The sequence below is a fragment of the Zonotrichia albicollis genome, chromosome 24, assembly GCF_047830755.1.
Source record: "Zonotrichia albicollis isolate bZonAlb1 chromosome 24, bZonAlb1.hap1, whole genome shotgun sequence".
Taxonomy (NCBI): Eukaryota; Metazoa; Chordata; class Aves; order Passeriformes; family Passerellidae; genus Zonotrichia; species Zonotrichia albicollis.
This window is the reverse complement of record NC_133842.1, coordinates 777,392-790,608: the sequence shown is the minus strand read 5'-3', so window position 1 is coordinate 790,608 and position 13,217 is coordinate 777,392. Positions and strand designations below refer to the sequence as shown.

Below are 13,217 nucleotides of genomic sequence, written 5' to 3'. Positions count from 1 at the left end.
AATCAAAAAATTCTCTCTGAAAATGCCCAAAATCCTGGAAAATCAACCCAAAAAATTCAACCTAAAAATCAAAAAAAATCACCCTAAAATCTGGAAAATCAACCCAAAAAATTCACCAAAAAATAAAGAAAAAATCACCCAAAAGCCCTGAAAATCCCCAAAAATCCACCTAAAAAATCCCCAAAAATCAAGGTAAAATCCCAAAAAATTCCTAAAAATTAACCCAAAAATTCACCCCGAAATTCCGCAAAAAATCCACCCTAAAATTCCCCAAATCTGGAAAATCAACCCCAAAATTTCACCCTAAAAACACCACAAATTTTTTTAAAATCACCCCAAAATTCACCCTAAAAAGAAAAAAATCACCCCAAAAATTCACCCTAAAAAGAAAAAAATCACCCCAAAACCCCTGAAAATCCCCCCAAAAATCAACCCAAAAAATCACCCGGAAAATTCACTAAAAAATCAAGAAAAAAAAAATCAACCCCAAAATCTCCGAAAATCAACCGAAAAATTCACCCGGAAAATTCACTAAAAAAATCAAGACAAAAAAAAAAAAAAATCACCCCAAAATCCTGGAAAATCAACCCCAAAAAATTCAACCTAAAAAGAAAAAAAATCACCCCAAAACCCCTGAAAATCCCCAAAAATCCACCCTAAAAAATCCCCAAAAATCAAGGTAAAATCCCCAAAAATTCCTCCCAAAAATTCCTAAAAAATCACCCCAAAAATTCACCCCGAAAATCCACCAAAATCCACCCTAAAATTCCCCAAAATCCTGGAAAATCAACCCCAAAAATTCACCCCGAAAATCCGCAAAAATCCACCATAAAATTCCTGCAAATCCTGGAAAATCAACCCAAAAAATTCAACCTAAAAAGAAAAATAAATCACCCCAAAATCCCCAAAAATCAACCCGGAAAATTCACTCCAAAAATCAAAAAAAATCACCCCAAAAATCCCTGAAAATCAACCCAAAAATTCACCCGGAAAATTCACTAAAAAAATCAAGGAAAAAAAATCACCCCCAAAATCCCCAAAAATCACCCAAAAAATTCAACCTAAAAATAAAAAAATTATTAAAATCACCCCAAAATCCCTGAAAATCAACCCAAAAAATTCAACCTAAAAAGAAAAAAAATCACCCCAAAAATCTGGAAAATCAACCCAAAAAATTCACCCTAAAAATAAAGAAAAATCACCCCAAAATCCCTGAAAATCCTCCCAAAAATCAACCCAAAAATTCACCCAGAAAATTCACTTAAAAAATTAAGAAAAAAAAAATAAAATCACCCCAAAATCCCCGAAATTCAAGCCAAAAATTCACCCGGAAAATTCACTAAAAAAATCAAGAAAAAAAAAAATCACCCCCAAATCCCCGAAAATCAACCAAAAAATTCACCCGGAAAATTCACTAAAAAAATTAAAAAAAAAAATCACCCCAAAATCCCTGAAAATCAACCCAAAAAATTCAACCTAAATTTAAAAAGAATCACCCTAAAATCCTGGAAAATCAACCCAAAAAATTCAACCTAAAAAATAAAAAAAAATTAAAAATCACCCAAAAGCCTGGAAAATCAACCCCAAAAAATTCAACCTAAAAAGAAAAAAATCACCCCAAAATCCCCGAAAATCACCCAAAAATTCAACCTAAAAATAAAAAAAAAATTAAAAATCACCCCAAAATCCTGGAAATCACCCCAAAAATTGAACCTAAAAGAAAAAAAATCATCCCAAAATCCCCGAAAATAACTCAGAAAATTCACTCGGAAAATTCACTAAAAAAAATCAAGAAAAAAAAAAAATCATCCCAAAATCCCCGAAAATCAACTCGGAAAATCAACCTAAAAAATTCACCCTAAAAATAAAAAAAATTTAAAAAAATCACCCCAAAAGCCTGAAAATCAACCCCAAAAAATTCACCCTAAAAAGAAAAAAAAATCACCTCAAAACCCTGAAAATCCCCAAAAATCCACCCTGAAAAATTCCCCAAAAATCAAGGTAAAATCCCCAAAAATTCCTCCCAAAAATTCCTCCCTAAAATACCTAAAAAATCAACCCAAAAATTCACCCGGAAAATTCACTAAAAAAATCAAGAAAAAAAAATCACCCCAAAATCCCCGAAAATCAACTCGGAAAATCAACCCAAAAAATTCACTCCGAAAGTCAAAAAAAAAAAAAAAAAATCACCTCAAAATGCCCGAAAATCAACCCAAAAAATTCAGCTTAATTTAAAAAAAAATCACCATAAAATCCTGGAAAATCAACCCCAAAAAATTCAACTTAAAAATAAAAAAAAAAAAAAAATCACCCCAAAATCCTGGAAAATCAACCCCAAAAAATCAACCTTAAAATCCCAAAAATTCACCCTAAAAAATCCTAAAAAATCTACCTAAAAATTTAAAAAAATCATCCCAAAATCCACCCTAAAATTCCCAAAATCCTGGAAAATCAACCCAAAATTCACCCTAAAGACCCCAAAATTTTTTAAAAATCACCCCAAAAATTCACCCTAAAAAGAAAAAAATCACTGTAAAAGAATCTCCAAAAATCCACCTTAAAAAAATCCCAAAAATCAAGGTAGAAACCCCAAAATTCCTCCCAAAAATCCTAAAAAATCAACCCAAAAATTCACTCTGAAAATCCCCAAAATCCTGGAAAATCAACCCAAAAATTCACCCTAAAAACCCCAAAAATTTTTTTTAAAAATCACCCCAAAAATTCACCCTAAAAATCAAAAAATCACTGTAAAAGAATCCCCAAAAATCAAGGTAAAAACCCCAAAATTCCTCCCAAAAATTCCTAAAAAATCACCCCAAAAATTCACCCTGAAGATTCCCAAAAATTCCACCATAAAATTCCCCCAAATCCTGGAAAATCAACCCCAAAATTTCACCCTAAAAACCCCAAAATTTTTTAAAATCACCCCAAAACTTCACCCTAAAAATCAAAAAATCACCCCAAAAAAATCCCAAAAAATCAAGGTAAAATCCCCAAAAATTCCTCCCAAAAATTCCTAAAAATCACCACAAAAATTCACTCTGAAAATCCCAAAAGCTTGGAAAATCAACCCAAAAAATACACCATAAAAATAAAAAAAATCACCTCAAAACCCCTGAAATCCCCAAAATGAACCCAAAAATTCACCCGGAAAATTCACTAAAAAAATCAAGAAAAAAAAAAAAATCACCCCAAAATCCTGGAAAATCAACCCCAAAAAATTGAACCTAACAAGAAAAATAAATCACCCCAAAATCCTGGAAAATCAACCCCAAAAAATTCAACCTAAAAAGAAAAATAAATCACGCCAAAACCCCTGGAAATCCCCCCAAAAATCAACCCAAAAATTCACCCTAAAATTCCCCAAAATCCTGGAAAATCAACCCCAAAAATTCACCCTAAAAACCCCAAAATTTTTTAAAAATCACCCCAAAAATTGACCCTAAAAATCAAAAAATCACCCTAAAATAATCCCCAAAATTCCTCCCAAAAATCCTAAAATCACCACAAAAATTCACTCTGAAAATCCCCAAAAATCCACCCTAAAAAATCCCCAAAAATCAAGGTAAAATCCCCAAAAATTCCTCCCAAAAATTCCTAAAAAATCGCCCCAAAAATTCACCCTAAAAAGAAAAAAATCACCCCAAAACCCGGAAAATCCCCAATAATCCACCCTAAAATTCCCTAAAATCTTGTAAAATCAACCCCAAAAAATCAACCTTAAAATCCCAAAAATTCACCCTAAAAAATCCCTAAAAAATCTACCTAAAAATTTTAAAAAAATCATCCCAAAATCCACCCTAAAATTCCCAAAATCCTGGAAAATCAACCCCAAAATTTCAGCCTAAAAACCCCAAAAATTTTTTAAAAATCACCCCAAAAAACGCAAAAATTCACTTTGAAAATCCCCAAAAATCCACCCTAAAAAAATCCCCAAAAATCAAGGTAAAAACCCAAAAATCCCTCCCAAAAATCAAAAAAAATCACCCCAAAAATCCACCCTAAAAATCCCCAAAATCCTGGAAAATCAACCCAAAAAATTCACCCTAAAAACCCTGAAAATTTTTAAAAATCACCCCAAAACTTCACCCAGTAAAACCCAAAAATTCACTCTCAAAATCCCCAAAAATCCACCCTAAAAATCTGAAAATCCTGAAAATTTACCCCAAAAAAATCGCCAAAATCAAGGTAGAAACCCCAAAAATTCATCCCAAAAATCCTAAAAAATCACCCCAAAAATTCACTCTGAAAATCCCCAAAATCCTGGAAAATCAACCCAAAAAATTCACCCTAAAAAGAAAAAAAAATCACCCCAAAACCCCTGGAACTCCCAATAATCCACCCTAAAAATCCCCAAAATCCTGGAAAATCAACCCAAAAATTCACCCTAAAATTCCCAAAAAATAAAAATAAATTCAATCCAAAACCTCCGAAATTCCCAAAAAATCACCCCAAAAAAATCTCGAAAACCGACCCTGAAAATCCACCCTAAAAATCCCAAAAAATCAACATAAAAACCCCAAAAATTCACCCTAAAAGTACAAAAAATCAACCTAAAAATTAAAAAAATATTCACCCCAAAAACCTGAAAATCCTGAAAATTTACCCCAAAAATTCATCCTAAAAATCGCAAAAATTCACCCCTGAAAAATCCCAAAATTCTGAAAATTCACCCTAAAAATCCCTCAAAATCCTGGAAAATGAACCAAATAATCCACCCCAAATAATCCACTCGAAAACCCTCAAATTATTGAAAATTCATCGCAAAAAATCCAATATAAAAATCCCAAAAATACCCAAAACCCCCCAAAATCCTGAAAATTCACCTCAAATTTCACCCTAAAAATCCCAAATTTCTAAAAATTCACCCCAAAAAATTCACCCTAAAAATCCCCCAAAAAATCCACCTGAAAAATCCCAAATTTCTGAAAATTCACCCCAAAAATTCACCATAAAATCAACACTTTAAAAATCCACCCTAAAAATCCTCAAAATCCTGGAAAATCAACCAAAAAATTCACCCTAAAAATCCCCAAAAATCAACCAAAAAATCTGAAATATCAACCTAAAAATTCTGAAAATCCACCCTAAAAAATCCCACAAAAATCAACCTAAAACCCCCCAAAAATTTAAAAAATCAATCCAAAAAATCACCCTAAAATTCATCCTAAAAATCAAATTTAATAAACCTGAAAAATCAGAAAAAAATCAACCTAAACCCCCCAAAATTTAAAAATCAATTCAAAAATGACCCTAAAAATCAACTATAATAAACCAAAAAAATCAGAAAAAATCACCCCAAAAATCCACTCTAAAAATCCCTAAAAATTCAGTTGAAAAATCCCAAATTTCAAGAAATTCACCCTAAAAAATCCCAAAACTTCAACCTTAAAAATCACCAAAATTTAAAAAAAATAATTCCAAATATTCACCTTAAAAATCCCCCGAAAGTCCACACTGGTTTATACTGGTTTATACTGGTTTATACTGGTTGATAGGGTTAAATGAGCTAGCAATCCAAGATGGCGGCCAAATGACGTAATCCAAAATGGCCGCCAAGAATCAGCAGCCAGGTGGGACTGGGAGCACTGGTTTATACTGGGAGGGGACTGGGAGGGGATCAGGACAGTCCATACTGGTTTATACTGGTTTATACTGGTTTATAGGGTTAAATGAGCTAGCAATCCAAGATGGCAGCCAAATGACGTAATCCAAAATGGCCGCCAAGGATGGCAGCCAGGTGGCACTGGGAGCACTGGTTTATACTGGGAGGGGACTGGGAGGGGATTGAGAGGGGATCAGGACAGTCCATACTGGTTTGTACTGGTTTATACTGGTTTATATCACTAAGAGAGCTCCCAATCCAAAATGGCCACCAAGTGGATTATCCAAGATGGCCGCCAAGGATTGCATATTGGTTTATACTGGTTTCTACTGGTTTCTACTGGTTTCTATTAATTTATACTGGTTTCTATTAATTTATACTGGTTTATACTGGGTTATACTGGTTTATACTGGTCTATACTGGTTTATACTGCTAAATGAGCTAGCAATCCAAGATGGCGGCCAAATGACGTAATCCAAAATGGCCGCCAAGAATCAGCAGCCAGGTGGCACTGGGAGCACTGGTTTATACTGGGAGGGGACTGGGAGGGGATTGGGAAGGGATCAGGACAGTCCATACTGGTTTATACTGGTTTATACTGGTTTATACTGGTCTATACTGGTCTATACTGGTTTATACTGCTAAATGAGCTAGCAATCCAAGATGGCGGCCAAATGACGTAATCCAAAATGGCCGCCACGAATCAGCAGCCAGGTGGGACTGGGAGCACTGGTTTATACTGGGAGGGGACTGGGAGGGGATCAGGACAATCCATACTGGTTTATACTGGTTTATACTGGTTTATATCGCTAAGAGAGCTACCAATCCAATATGGCCGCCAAGTGGATTATCCAAGATGGCCGCCAAGGATTGCATATTGGTTTATACTGGTTTATACTGGTCCATACTGGTTTATACTGGTCCATACTGGTTTATACTGGTTTATAATGCTAAATGAGCTAGCAATCCAAGATGGCGGCCAAATGACGTAATCCAAAATGGCCGCCAAGGATTGCATACTGGTTTATACTGGTTTTTACTGGTTTCTATGAATTTTTACGGATTTTTACCGGGTTTTTTGGTCCATACTGGTTTGTACTGGTTTATACTGGTCCATGCTGGTCCGTACTGGTTTATACTGGTTTTTACTGGTTTCTATGAATTTTTACGGATTTTTACCGGGTTTTTTTTGGTCCATACTGGTCCATACTGGTTTTTACTGGTTTCTATGAATTTTTACAGATTTTTACGGGGGTTTTTTTTCCATACTGGTCCATACTGGTTTGTACTGGTTTCTATGAATTTTTATGGATTTTTACCAGATTTTTTTGTTCCATACTGGTCCATACTGGTCCATACTGGTCCATACTGGTTTATACTGGTTTCTATGGTTTTTTATGGATTTTTATGGGGTTTTTTTGGTCCATACTGGTTTGTACTGGTTTATACTGGTCTATACTGGGTTTTACTGGTTTCTATGAATTTTTATGGATTTTTACTGGGTTTTTTTGGTCCATACTGGTCCATACTGGTTTATACTGGTTTTTATGAATTTTTACGGATTTTTACCGAGTTTTTTGGTCCATACTGGTCCATACCGGTTTGTACTGGTTCCATACTGGTTTATACTGGTTTCTGTGGATTTTACGGATTTTTACCTGTTTTTTTTGGTCCATACTGGTTCATACTGGTCCATACTGGTTTATACTGGTCCATACCGGTTTCCATGGATTTTTATGGGGTTTTTTTGGTCCATACTGGTTTATACTGGTTTGTACTGGTTCCATACTGGTTTTTACTGGTTTCTATGAATTTTTACAGATTTTTACCAGATTTTTTTGTTCAATACTGGTCCATACTGGTCCGTACTGGTTTATACTGGTTTCTACGGATTTTTAAGGGGTTTTTTTAGTCCATACTGGTTCATACTGGTTTGTACTGGTCCATACTGGTTCATACTGGTTTATACTGGTTTCTATTAATTTTTACGGATTTTTACTGGGTTTTTTTTGTCCATACTGGTCCATACTGGTTCATACTGGTTTATACTGGTTTCTATTAATTTTTACGGATTTTTACTGGGTTTTTTTGGTCCATACTGGTTTATACTGGTCCATACCGGTTTCCATGGATTTTTATGGGGTTTTTTTGGTCCATACTGGTTCATACTGGTTTGTACTGGTTTATACTGGTTTTTACTGGTTTCTATGAATTTTTACGGATTTTTACCGGGTTTTTTTGGTCCATACTGGTCCATACTGGTTTATACTGGTTTCTATGAATTTTTACAGATTTTTACCGGATTTTTTTATTCCATACTGGTCCGTACTGGTCCATACTGGTTTATACTGGTCCATACTGGTTTCTATGGATTTTTATGGGGTTTTTTTGGTCCATACTGGTCCATACTGGTTTATACTGGTCCATACTGGTTTATACTGGTTTCTATGGATTTTTACGGATTTTTATGGGTTTTTTTTGGTCCATACTGGTTCATACTGGTTTGTACTGGTCCCAGTCCCTGCGCAGGCGCGGTGGGCGGAGCCTCTCCGGGTATTTCCTGGCCGGACGCAGCATGAGCTGGGCCCCGGTGAGTGCCCAAACTGGTTTGTACTGGTTTGTACTGGGAGGGAACTGGGAGGGACTGGGTTATACTGGTTTATACTGGTTTGAACTGGTTTTGACTGGTTTTATACTGGTTTATACTGGGAGGGGACCTGGAGGGATTGGTTTGAACTGGTTTATACTGGTTTAAATTGGTTTATACTGGTTCTTTACTGTTTTGGGACTGGGAGGGGCTGAGTTTTAGTTGGTTTTATACTGGTTTATACTGGATTGAACCGGGAATGGAGGGGTCACTCAGGGGTCACTCAGGGGTCACTCAGGGGTCACTTTTGGGATTTTTTGGGTGATTTTTTTGGGCATTTTTGGGGATATTTTTGGTGATTTTTTTGGCATTTTTGAGGGGATTTTTGGGGTTGTGGTCACTCAGGGGTCAGAGGTCATCCAGGGGTCACTCAGGGGTCAGGGGTCACTCAGGGGTCAGAGGTCACCCAGGGGTCACTCAGGGGTCACTCCGGGGTCACTTTTGAGGATTTTTTGGAAGATTTTTTGGGCCTTTTTGGGAATATTTTTGGTGAGTTTTGGAGCATTTTTTGGAATATTTTTGGTGATTTTTTGGACTTTTTTGGGGTTGTGGTCACTCAGGGGTCACTCAGGGGTCAGGGGTCACTCAGGGGTCACTCAGGGGTCACTCGGGGGGATTTTTTGGGTGATTTTTGGGGCTTTTTTGGGAATATTTTTGGTGATTTTTTTGAGGGGATTTTTGGGGTTGTGGTCACTCAGGGGTCAGGGGTCACTCAGGGGTCACTCAGAGGTCAAAGGTCACTCTGGGGTCACTTTGGGGTCACTTTTGGGGATTTTTTTGGGTGATTTTTTTAGCATTTTTGGGAATATTTTTGGTGATTTTTTTGACTTTTTTGGGGTTGTGGTCACTCAGGGGTCAGAGGTCACTCAGGGGTCACCCAGGGGTCAGGGGTCACTCAGGGGTCACTCAGGGGTCACTCAGGGGTCACTTGTGGAGATTTTTTTGGTGATTTTTTGAGCATTTTTGGGATTTTTTTAGGTGATTTTTTTGGGTTTTTTGGGGTTGTGGTCACTCAGGGGTCAGAGGTCACTCAGGGGTCACTCAGGGGTCACTTTTGAGGATTTTTTGGAAGATTTTTTGGGCCTTTTTAGGAATATTTTTGGTGATTTTTGACTTTTTTGGGGTTGGGGTCACTCAGGGGTCAGGTGTCACTCAGAGGTCACTCATTGGTCACTCTGGGGTCACTTTTGGGAATTTTTTGGGGTGACTTTTTGAGCATTTTGGGGATTTTTTGGGGGATTTTTTTGGCATTTTTGGGGTTGGGGTCACTCATTGGTCACTCAGGGGTCAGAGGTCACTAAGGGGTCACTCAGGGGTCACTCAGGGGTCACTTGTGGAGATTTTTTGGGTGATTTTTTGAGCATTTTTGGGAATATTTTTGGTGATTTCTTTGGGCATTTTGGGGGGAATTTTTGGGGCTGTGGTCACTCAGGGGTCAGAGGTCACTCAGGGGTCAGAGGTCACTCGGGGGTCACTTGTGGAGATTTTTTGGGTGATTTTTTGAGCATTTTTGGAAATATTTTTGGTGATTGTTTTTGCATTTTGGGGGGAAATTTTGGGGTTGTGGTCACTCAGGGGTCAGAGGTCACTCTGGGTTCCCTCATTGGTCACTCAGGGGTCAGAGGTCACTCATTGGTCACTTTGGGGTCACTTTTTGGGATCTTTTGGGTGATTTTTTGGGGCTGTGGTCACTCAGGGGTCAAAGGTCACTCAGGGGTCACTCAGGGGTCACTTTGGGGTCACTTTTGGGGATTTTTTTGGGGCTTTTTTGGGAATTTTTTTGATGAGTTTTGGGGGGATTTTTGGGGTTGTGGCCACTCAGGGGTCAGAGGTCACCCAGGGGTCACCCAGGGGTCACCCAGGGGTCACCCAGGGGTCACTTCTCTCCCCTCCCCCAGGTGGGGGCGTCGCTCTTCGCCAGCAACATCGGCTCCGGGCACTTTGTGGGGCTGGCGGGGACGGGGGCGGCCGGAGGCATCGCCGTGGGAGGCTTCGAGTGGAGCGTGAGTCGCGATAATCCACGATATATCGCGATAGGAACCGGGATCTCGCGAGATTTTGCATTAGCACCCCTTATATCGCCGTATATCGCAACCCTGGGTGGGTATATCGCGATACAATGGCGCCCCCCAGCGGGCTGTATCGTGATATTGCAACCCCGGTAGGTTCGGGAATTTTGGGAGATTTTTTTGCGATTTTTTTTTTTATTTTTTGGGATTTTTTGGGGATTTTTTGATTTTTTTTTAAGAAATTTTTGGGGGATTTTTAAAGATTTTTTGGAGAATTTTTGGAGATTTTTTAGGGATTTTTTGGGGATTAAAAAATAATTTTTAGGGATTTTTTGGGGATTTTTTGAGATTTTTTGAGGATTTTTTTGGAGCTTTTTTTGGAAAGTTTTTAGATTCTTTTGAGGGTTTTTTTTAGATTTTTTTAGATTTTTGGAGGATTTTTGGGAGATTTTCTGGGCGGGATTTTTTGGGGGATTTTTTGGGGATTTTTAAAGATTTTTTGGAGAATTTTTGGAGATGTTTTTGGGATTTTTTTAGGAGACTTTTTTGGGAATTTAAAAATAATTTTTAGGGATTTTTGGGGGGATATTTTTGGGATTTTTTGAGATTTTTTGGGGGGATTATTTTGAGCTTTTTTTGGAAAGTTTTTATATTCTTTTGAGGGGTTTTTTAGATTTATTTTTAGATTTTTGGAGGAATTTTGGGAGATTTTTAGGAGATTATTTTGGATTTAAAAGTAATTTTTAGGAATTTTTTTGGGGGATATTTTTGGGATTTTTTGTGCTTTTTTTGGACAGTTTTTAGATTCTTTTGAGATTTTTTTTTAGATTTTTATAGATTTTTGAAGGATTTTTGGGTGATTTTTTGGATTTTTTTTCAGAACTTTTCGTAGAGTTTTTGAAGCGTTTTAGAATTTTTTTAGAATTTTTTTTTTGAGAATTTTTGTGGACTTTATTGAGATTTTTTTCACAATTTTTTGAGGTTTTTTCAGGGTTTTTTTCGATTTTTTTTTAGATTTTTGGGAGATTTTTTTTTTTATTTTTGGCCTTGGCCCCGCCCCCAGCCTTGGCCCCGCCCCCTATCGCGATCTGGCCCCGCCCCTATCGCGACATAACGCCCCTCCCCCCATCATCCAGGGCATGTTCATTGTGCTGCTGCTGGGCTGGGTGTTCGTGCCCATCTACCTGAGAGCTGGGGTGAGACTGGGTTATACTGGGATGGACTGGTTTGTACTGGTTTGTACTGGGAGGGGGCTGGAATGGACTGGGATAAACTGGGTTATACTAGGAGGGACTGGGATAAACTGGGAGGGACTGGGATGTACTGGTTTATACTGGGAGGGACTGGGAGGGAACTGGGATAAACTGGGAGGGACTGGTTTATACTGGGAGGGACTGGGATGTACTGGGTTGTACTGGGAGACACTGGGAATGGACTGGGATAAACTGGGATATACTGGTTTATACTGGGAGGGAACTGGGAGGGAACTGGGATAAACAGGGAGGGACTGGTTTATACTGGGAGGGACTGGGTTATACTGGGAGGGACTGGGTTATACTGGGAGGGACTGGGAGGGATTTGGAATGGACTGGTTTGAACTGGGAGGGATCTGGGATGATACTGGGAGGGAAGTGGGTTATACTGGGAGGGACTGGGATAAACTGGGAGGGACTGGGATGGACTGGGAGGGAAGTGGGAGGGACTGGGAATGGACTGGGATAAACTGGGAGGGACTGGGAGGGGATTGGGGGGAACTGGGTTATACTGGGAGGGAGCTGGGAGGGACTGAGAATGGAATGGGATGATACTGGGATAAACTGAGTTATACTGGGAGACACTAGGAATGGACTGAGAGGGAACTGGGATATACTGGTTTATACTGGGAGGGACTGGGAGGGAACTGGGAAGGAACTGGGATAAACTGGGAGGCAAGTGGGTTATACTGGGAGGGACTGGGATAAACTGGGAGGGACTGGGAGGGATTTGGAATGGACTGGTTTAAACTGGGAGTGACTGGGAGGGAACTGGGAGGAACTGGGAGGGACTGGGAGGGAACTGGGAATGGACTGGGATAAACTGGGATATACTGGGAGACACTGGGAATGGACTGAGAGGGAACTGGGATATACTGGTTTATACTGGGAGGGAACAGGGATAAACTGGGAGGGATTTGGAATGGACTGGTTTATACTGGGAGTGACTGGGAGGGAACTGGGAGGGATCTGGGATGGACTGGGAGGGAAGTGGGTTATACTGGTTTATACTGGGAATGGACTGGGAGGGACTGGGAGGGATCTAGGATGATACTGGGAGGGAAGTGGGTTATACTGGGATAAACTGGGAGGGAACTGGGAGGGAACTGGGATAAACTGGGAGGGACTGGGATGTACTGGTTTATACTGGGAGGGACTGGGAGGGGACTGGGAGGGACTGGGAGGGACAGGGATATACTGGGTTATACTGGGAGACACTGGGAATGGACTGGGATATACTGGGATATACTGGTTTATACTGGGAGGGAACTGGGATATACTGGTTTATACTGGGGTGGACTGGGAGGGAACTGGGAGGGACTGGGAGGGACTGGGTTATACTGGGAGGGACTGGGAATGGACTGGGAGGGAACTGGGATAAACTGGGAGGGAACTGGGATAAACTGGGAGGGATTTGGAATGGACTGGTTTATACTGGGAGTGACTGGGAGGGAACTGGGAGGGATCTGGGATGATACTGGGAGGGACTGGGATAAACTGGGAGGGACTGGGATAAACTGGGAGGGACTGGGAGGGAAGTGGGTTATACTGGTTTATACTGGGAATGGACTGGGAGGGAATGGGAGGGACTGGGAGGGACTGGTTTATACTGGGATAAACTGGGATGGACTGGGGAGGGAACTGGGAATGGACTGGGTTAGACTGGGAGGGACTGGGATAAACTAGGAGGGAACAGGGATATA

General features: G+C 39.4%; 1 pseudogene; it reads left to right on the top strand.

The window, feature by feature from the left end:
- Positions 1-8,072: 8,072 nt before the first annotated feature.
- LOC141731709 (sodium/glucose cotransporter 2-like) overlaps positions 8,073-13,217 on the top strand; it is a 31,392-nt pseudogene continuing 26,247 nt past the window's right edge.